This window comes from Hordeum vulgare, chromosome 6H, assembly GCF_904849725.1.
Source record: "Hordeum vulgare subsp. vulgare chromosome 6H, MorexV3_pseudomolecules_assembly, whole genome shotgun sequence".
In the NCBI taxonomy this organism is placed as follows: Eukaryota; Viridiplantae; Streptophyta; class Magnoliopsida; order Poales; family Poaceae; genus Hordeum; species Hordeum vulgare.
In genome coordinates, this window is record NC_058523.1 from 376,856,824 (window position 1) to 376,864,729 (window position 7,906).

The window sequence follows — 7,906 nt, forward strand, 5'->3', positions numbered from 1 at the left end:
GAACAGAGGTTTGTGACTCCTTGATTCATCCATCTCATGGTCATCGAAAGAAATTCGTCAATGGAGTTGATCAAATCCCCTCGACAAAACTTTCTTGAATCGCAAAAGAAGACGGAGAGTTTTTGAATAGTCACTAGGTCACCTCAATGGGGATGTGTATCTCCCCAACAAGAAAATCGTACTTCATCTTGACATGACGAATAGGGCATTCAAAGCTCCCAATAAGAATCGGTGAAGTCTTTTTGATAGCATTGATGCAATGTACTCGATATTGTTTCTTCAGAAAGTGCACCTTATGCTCATTACCGTTGACATGGAAAGTGACATTGCCTTTGTTGCAATCTATAACAGCCCTTGCGGTGTTTAAAAAGGGTCTTCCGAGGATGACAACCATGGCATCGTCCTCAGGAATATCCAAGATAACAAAGTCTATTAAGATAGTGGTGTTCGCAACCACAACAGGCACATCCTCGCAAATGCCGATAGGGAAAGCAGTTGATTTGTCGGCCATTTGCAGAGAGATTTTAGTGGGTGTCAACTTATCCAGTTCAAGCCTACGATAAAGAGAAAGAGGCATAACACTAACACCGGCTCCAAGATCGCATAATGCAGTTCTAACGTAGTTGCCTTTAATGGAGCAAGGTATAGTGGGCACACCGGGATCACCTAGTTTCTTCGGAGTTCCACCCTTGAAAGTGTAATTGGCAAGCATGGCGGAGATCTCAAGATCAGGTATCCTCCTCTTATTAGTCACAATATCTTTCATGTACTTAGCATACGGAGACATCTTGAGCATGTCAGTCAAACGCATCTGCAGAAAGACAGGTCTGATCATTTCAATGAATCGCTCAAAATCCTCATCATCCTTTTTGTTGGATGGTTTGGGAGGAAAGGGCATAGGTTTCTGAACCCATGGCTCCCTTTTGTTTACCGTGCTTCCTAGTAGAGAAGTCATTCTTATCGTATCTCTGATTCTCGGGCTGTGGGTTATCAAGATCAACACTAGGTTCAATCTCCACATCCTTTTCATTGCTAGGTTGAGCATCTTCATGAACATCACTATTGATATTATCATTAGATTCATGTTCATCACCAGATTGTGTTTCATCATAAGAGACAGAGACATCGTTTGGACTCTCAGGTGTAGATGGGTTGCTAGCGTGCAGGTTCCTATCATCTTTCTTCTTCTTTCTAGGATGACTAGGTGCATCAATGCTAACTCCTTGAGAATCTTGTTCAACTCTCTTCAGATGACCCTCAGGATACAGAGATTCCTGGGTCATTCTACCGCCTCTAGTAACGACTCTGACGGAATTGTCATTCAACTCATTGAGCAAGTAATTCTGAGCTTTAAGTACTTGTTGTACCTGAGTAGTAACCATAAAAGCATGTTTACTCAGAAGCTTAAGATCGTTGACGTTTCTGTCCACACAAGCACTTAAATGACTAAGCATACGAGCATTCTTTTCCAATTGTCTGCTAACATAATCATTGAAACTCTGTTGTTTGGCAACAAAGTTATCAAATTCATCCAGGCATAAGCTAGCAGGTTTATCAAAAGGAATATCACTCTCATCAAACCTACGCAGAGAATTTACTTCTACTACCTATATCGGGTTATCGAGACCATGGATCTCTTCGATAGGTGGTAGATTTTTGACATCTTCAGATTTAATGCCTTTCTCTCGCATAGATTTCTTAGCTTCTTGCATATCTTCAGGACTGAGGAATAGAATACCTCTTTTCTTTGGAGTTGGCTTAGGAGGTGGTTCGGGAATAGTCCAAGCATTCTCATTGCACAAGATGTTGTTCACTAGAATCTCAGCTTGTTCTACGATTCGTTCCCTAAAAACACTACCGGCACAACTATCTAAGTGGTCTTTGGAAGCATCGGTAAGTCCATTATAGAAGATATCAAGTATTTCATTCTTCTCAAGAGGGTGATCAGGCAAAGCATTCAATAGCTGGATGAGCCTCCCCCAAGCTTGTGGGAGACTCTCTTCTTCAGCTTGAGCAAAGTTGTATATTTCCTACAAGGCAGCTTGCTTCTTATCGGCAGGGAAATATTTTTCAGAGAAGTAGTAGACCATACCCTGGGGGCTACGCACACAACCAGGAGCAAGAGAAGTGAACCAGGTCTTAGCATCATCCTTTAGCGAGAAAGGAAACAGCTTGAGCATGTAGTAGTGGCGGATCTTTTCCTCACTAGTGAATAGGGTGGCTATATCGTGCAATTTGGTAAGATGGCTACAACCATTTCAGACTCGTAACCGTGAAAGGGATCAGATTCGACCAGAGTGATTAACTCAGGGTCGACAGAGAATTCATAATCCTTATCGGTCACAAAGATAGGGTAAGTGGCAAACTTCGGGTCGTATTTCATCCTAGCGTTCAGAGATTTTTCTTTCTACTTGCGCAGAAGTTTCTCAACATAATAGCTATCCTTACACGCAAGAAAATCCTTAGCTATCTCTCCCTTCATAACATAGCGCGTATCAGGCGTAACAGGCAATTCAGGCATAGTAGCAGGTTCTACTTCAATAGTATCAGCAGTTTCAGAAGTATCATCACGTCTAGCAGCAACTCTAGCAATATGTGCATCAAGGAATGCACCAAGTGGCAAAGCAGTATCACGTATAGCATCATCAGGCATAGTATCAAGCATAGCATCATCAGGCATAGTATCAAGCATAGCATCATCGCGCATAGTATCAAGCATAGCATCATCAGGCATAGTATCAAGCATAGCATCATCATAAGCATCATGGGCAGCAGAAGTAGCATCATCAAGCACAGGCGACATATCAAGATCTCTAGCAGGAGGCGAAGTCGCAAACTTACTCAAAACTGAAGGTGAATCAAGTGCAGAGCTAGATGGCAGTTCCTTACCTCTCCTCGTAGTGGAAGGCAGGATTTTAGTTCTTGGATCTTTCGGATTCCTCATATTGATTAGCAGACGTCAATCCCAAGTGACTCAGAGAATATAGTTGTTCATCCCCGGCAACGGAGCCAGAAAAAGCCTTGATGTCCCACAAGCGTATGGGATCGCAGCAGTTTTCGAGGGTAGAGTATTCAACCCAAATTTGTTGATTCACTCACAAGGGGAAGCTAAAGAATATTCTCAAGTATTAGCAGCTGAGTTGTCAATTCAACCACACCTGAAAGATTAGTGTGTGCAAGCAAAGTATCAGTAGCAAGGTAGTATGATAGTAACGGCACCAGAAAAAGCCTTGACAATCCCCGGCAACGGCGCTATAAAAAGCCTTGCTGACGGGATGTTAGCGCCAACAAAGTTGTAACATCCCAAATTTTCGAATGTTAAGATAATTATTAGATTGTTTGCTTGTTTGTTTGAGTGCTTGAAGCGTGAGTGAAATCTGGAACTTTTCAAAACTTTTGAATGAGAGGGAATAAAATGACTTTCCCCTTCTCCGGTGAATGCAAATTCATCCATTTAAAATCAATGAGAGAAGATGACATGACTTCTTCAACTATAAAGAATTTGAATGGAGTTTGCATTTGAATTCTTCAAGTATTTTCTTTTGCTTTTCTAATTTTTTTTCTTCCCCAACAAAATACCCCAAAGATAATTCTTGCACGCAAGAAAGAGCGGAGGAAAATGACCCTCCCAAGCCAGGGGTGTTTTTGAAAATCTTTGAGCCAAGAAAAACCAAGTTTATGGAGAAAATAATTGCAAAAGGAAATAAAGCCTTTAGGGATTTTCTGAAAAAGAAAAAAATAAGTTTTTATTTTTTCCTTGGAAAAATGTTAATCGTGTAGAGATTTTTTTCTGAAATTTTTTATATATAATACCCTATATTAATTATTTTATTTTGTTTCCTTTTAATTCCTTTTAGTTTCTGCTTTTGAAAAAGATCAAAATCGGGAAAGGAATTTTTAAAATAGGAAAGCGCCCTCGGCGAGATTTAGCTCGGCCCACTCCCCGCTCAGCCCGGGATCCCTCCCTCCTTTCCTTTTCGGTCAACCGACCGGAGCCACCTCCCGCCCCCCTCGCTGCCAGTGGGCCCCGCCCGTCCGACCGCCTCCTCCCTCGGTCACCCCCAACCCCCGATCTCCCTCCCTTTCCTTTCTCTCACCCGGCCGAGCCCCCCCTCGTCGGAGTTGCCTCAATCTCCCTCCTCCTTCCCTCTGGAGACCTCCCCTCTCCCCCTATCTAAGCCCACCTCCCCCCGCACCCCGTTCCCCTAGTCGTCACCCTCTGCCCGAGCTCGCCGGAGCCGAGCTCCGCCCAAACCCCGGCGCCCTGCTGCTCCTTCCCCGGCCCCGACCCCCCTCTCCGCCGCCTCCAACCGACACGGGAGACCCGCCGCCGTTTCCTCCAACCCTCGGGCATCGCCGGAGATCGCCGGAGAGCCCGCCCCGACCACCGCCACCTCCCCGCCTCGCTGGAGAAGACTCCACCGCCAGCAGCCCCTGTGAGCATCTCCCCTATCACCCCGTAGCCGTTGGATCTTAAACGTGCGCGTTAGATTAGAACCTGCGTAACCCTTCGGTTTTTAGATAAAAACCGAACGGTTTTTCTCCACTTGATTTTAGCTAGAGAACTTTTGTTTACAATGCGGCCGTTCGCTCGTTAGTCACCGCAGCTCACACAACTTAGCCAATCAGAAGCTGCCACCTAACCCCCCTGTTCGTCAGATCAATTTTCTTTTTATGTGTTTTAGTTTAGAAACAGAGAGAGTTTCAGTTTTGTTTTCCCTATAACTTTTATTCTAGAGATCCAATGAGGTTGATTCTTTTTCGAGTAGATCACAATTTTTCTGTAGTGTTCGAAAACATATTATTTGCCTATGTTTGAAATTTTCAAATTTGAATTAGATCAGATTTAGTTTAAACATTGTTTTGCTTATTCTAGGAGTTTAAAATAGCTTTTAATTTAATTATTTTTGCTACTGATCACTAGTGATGTTATTTATCAGTGGTAAAAATTTCAGAATTGTTTGAGTATTTTAGCTCATTGTTTCTTGTGAAACAATTTCTGTTTCACCTCTTTTAGGATTGTGACTAATTCTCTTTCTTTAGTTGTTTTTAAATTATTTTCTTTTATATTTCAGAAAGTTTATGTTTTGTTTCTATTAGTTAACAGTAGATTTGCAACAAGTTTTTATTTTTATTTTGTTATCAAGGAAATCAATTCTAGTTCCCTAATAACTTGCAATTGATTTCTCTATTGTTTCAACTCCCGTTTGGAAATACTTTCAAATAGTTTTGTGAAAAATACTTTATTTTATCTTAGTTAAATTTATTAGTTCCCTGTTATTTAAGTATTTTATTTTCTGATAGAAAAAAACTATTAAGTGTTTGAGGTAGTAGAAGACTCCTAGTTTTAGTGGAAGTTTCTTTCGGATTCCTATTCGCTCTCTCTTTTGTTTTGATTGCTAGAATGATTGCTAGTATGAGTGCTTATGTGAATAATATGTTTGTTATATAGATTTCGTCGGAGAGTGACGAATATCTATCAAGTTATTTCTCGAGAAATTCTTCTTCGTCAACATCACCAGGCAAGTCATTTGATCATGTATCACCTATGTTTTATGCATCGTAGTTCTACCATCCTATGCCCAATTGCATGCTGATTGGTACTTGGAAATTATGGTTACATATTGTAGTATCATGTGGTAGGCACCCAACAACCCCGTTACTTCGCCCGGGACGACAAATTTCATATTGCTATGCTTGAGTAGACAGGATTGTGGTTGAGAGTTTATCACGAGTGATGCGAGAATAATGTAATAACCAAGACCGGTTAAGTCAAGACTTTTCAAGACCTCATGATGCAATGCAACTCTGGGTGAAGGACGGTTGATCGGCTCCCTGGAGAAACCAGTGGATGACCCTGGATGCTGGAGACGTGCCATGACATCTTGCGGAAAGCTTCACCCAGGCTCAAAGAGACGGACGGATATTTTCATGACCCAAGGCTTACCTGCACAACCACAAGTCATTATGGGCTCTGGCTTGGTTGGACAACGCGGCGACTCTGGACAGGTGGTGCTAGCAGATGTAGAAGAACGGTAGGATAGGATGGGCACCGACAGGGATTCAGAGGAACCCGTTGAAGGACCATGTTTTGATCATCCGGTCTTCAAACACCCTGAAGTGCGAGGACATACACGGAGGCGATCAAATCTTGTGGGGAACGTGTGCAAAACTCTGCAGAGTACTCAAACCTAATCGATTAGCCGTGTCCACGGTCACGGACAATTTGAGCCAAAGGAATTGAAGTTATCTGAAATTCTCAACACAAATAATAATATTGATGTGGGAAATATTGATAACCTGGGTATGAGAACTCGTTGGCGGAACCATCTCATTAACAACCAACAGCGTAGTAATATTTTGCATTTAGCCCCTCTTATTGTAGGAGAAAATTTGCTTTATGCTAAAACTTACAACCCCACCTCCAATATATGCATATAGTATAGATGACATTTTACCCCCTCTCGTATGTGACTTGCCGGCATATTCAATATGCTGACCTACACGGCTGCAACGTCTTATGTTGCAGCTATTTTCTTCGACGAGTAAGAGTACGATTCAGGGTTACGGTCCGCACTCAACTTCTCGTTGGTGTTTATTGGGACTCCACTCCCTTGACTGCTTCCGCTAAGATATTTAAGGTATATATCAGTTTTACGCTATTTACATGTGATTGCACTTTGATATATACATTGATGTACTGTGTGTGCCAGCATACTGATCTAGGGATGGCACAGATACACAGAGGCTTGACTCGTTTTGAGTCGGGTCACTACAAAAGCCTTGCAGCAAGTAACAACAGAGTAGCAAGGAACAGTAGTAGTAGCAGCAGCAAAGTAACAAGTAACAACAGTAGTGACAGCAGCAGCAAAGTGACAGCAGTAGCAACAGTAGCAGCAAAGTGGCCCAATCCCTTTTGTAGAAAGGGACAAGCCTAGGCAAAGTAACGTAGTGAGAACCAGTAGTAAAAGACTCGTAGGCAGTGGATCGGTGATGGATGAGTGTGACGGATGTGATTCATCATGTAACAGCTATAACATGGAGAGATATGTAACTAGCTCACGTTCATCAATCTAATGTAGGCATGTATTCCGTATGTAGTCATACGTGCTTAGGGAAAAGAACTTGCATGACATCTATTGTCCATCCCTCCCGTGGCAACGGGGTCCCAATGGAAACTATGGGATATTAAGGTTCTCCTTTTACTAAAGAACCGGACCAACGGATTAACACGCGGTGAATACATGAACTCCTCATACTATGGTCATCTCCGAGAGTGGTTCCGGCTATTGTCACTCCGGGTTGCCGGGTCATAACACATAGTAGGTGACTACAACTTGCAAGATAGGATCTAAAACACACATATATTGGCCACAACATAATAGGTTTAGATCTGAAATCATGGCACTCGGGCCCTAGTGAGAAGCATTAAGCATAGCCAAGTAGTAGCAACATCAATCTAGAACATAGTGGATACTAGGGATCAATCCCCGTCAAGAACTAACTCGATTACATGATAGATGCCCACTCATCACCGTCCAGCAAGCCTACGATGAGATTACTCACGAACGATGAAGAGCATCATGGAATTGTCGATGGAGAAAGGTTGATGATGACGATGGCAACGATTTCCCCTCTCCGGAGCCCGAAACGGACTCCAGATCTGCCATCCAGATGAAGAACAGGATGTGGCGGCGCCTCCGTATCGCAAAACTAGATGAAACCTTCTCTCTGATTTTTTTTCCACGCGAAACGGAAGATATAGAGCTGAGATTGGGTGAAGTGGTGCCACATGGGCCCCACAAGCCTGCACGACGCGGCCATAGGGGGTGGCCGCCGCCTGTGGGCTTGTGGCCCACTGGCACGCCCCCTCACGATGATCTTTGCGCGGGTATTTTTCTTTTAC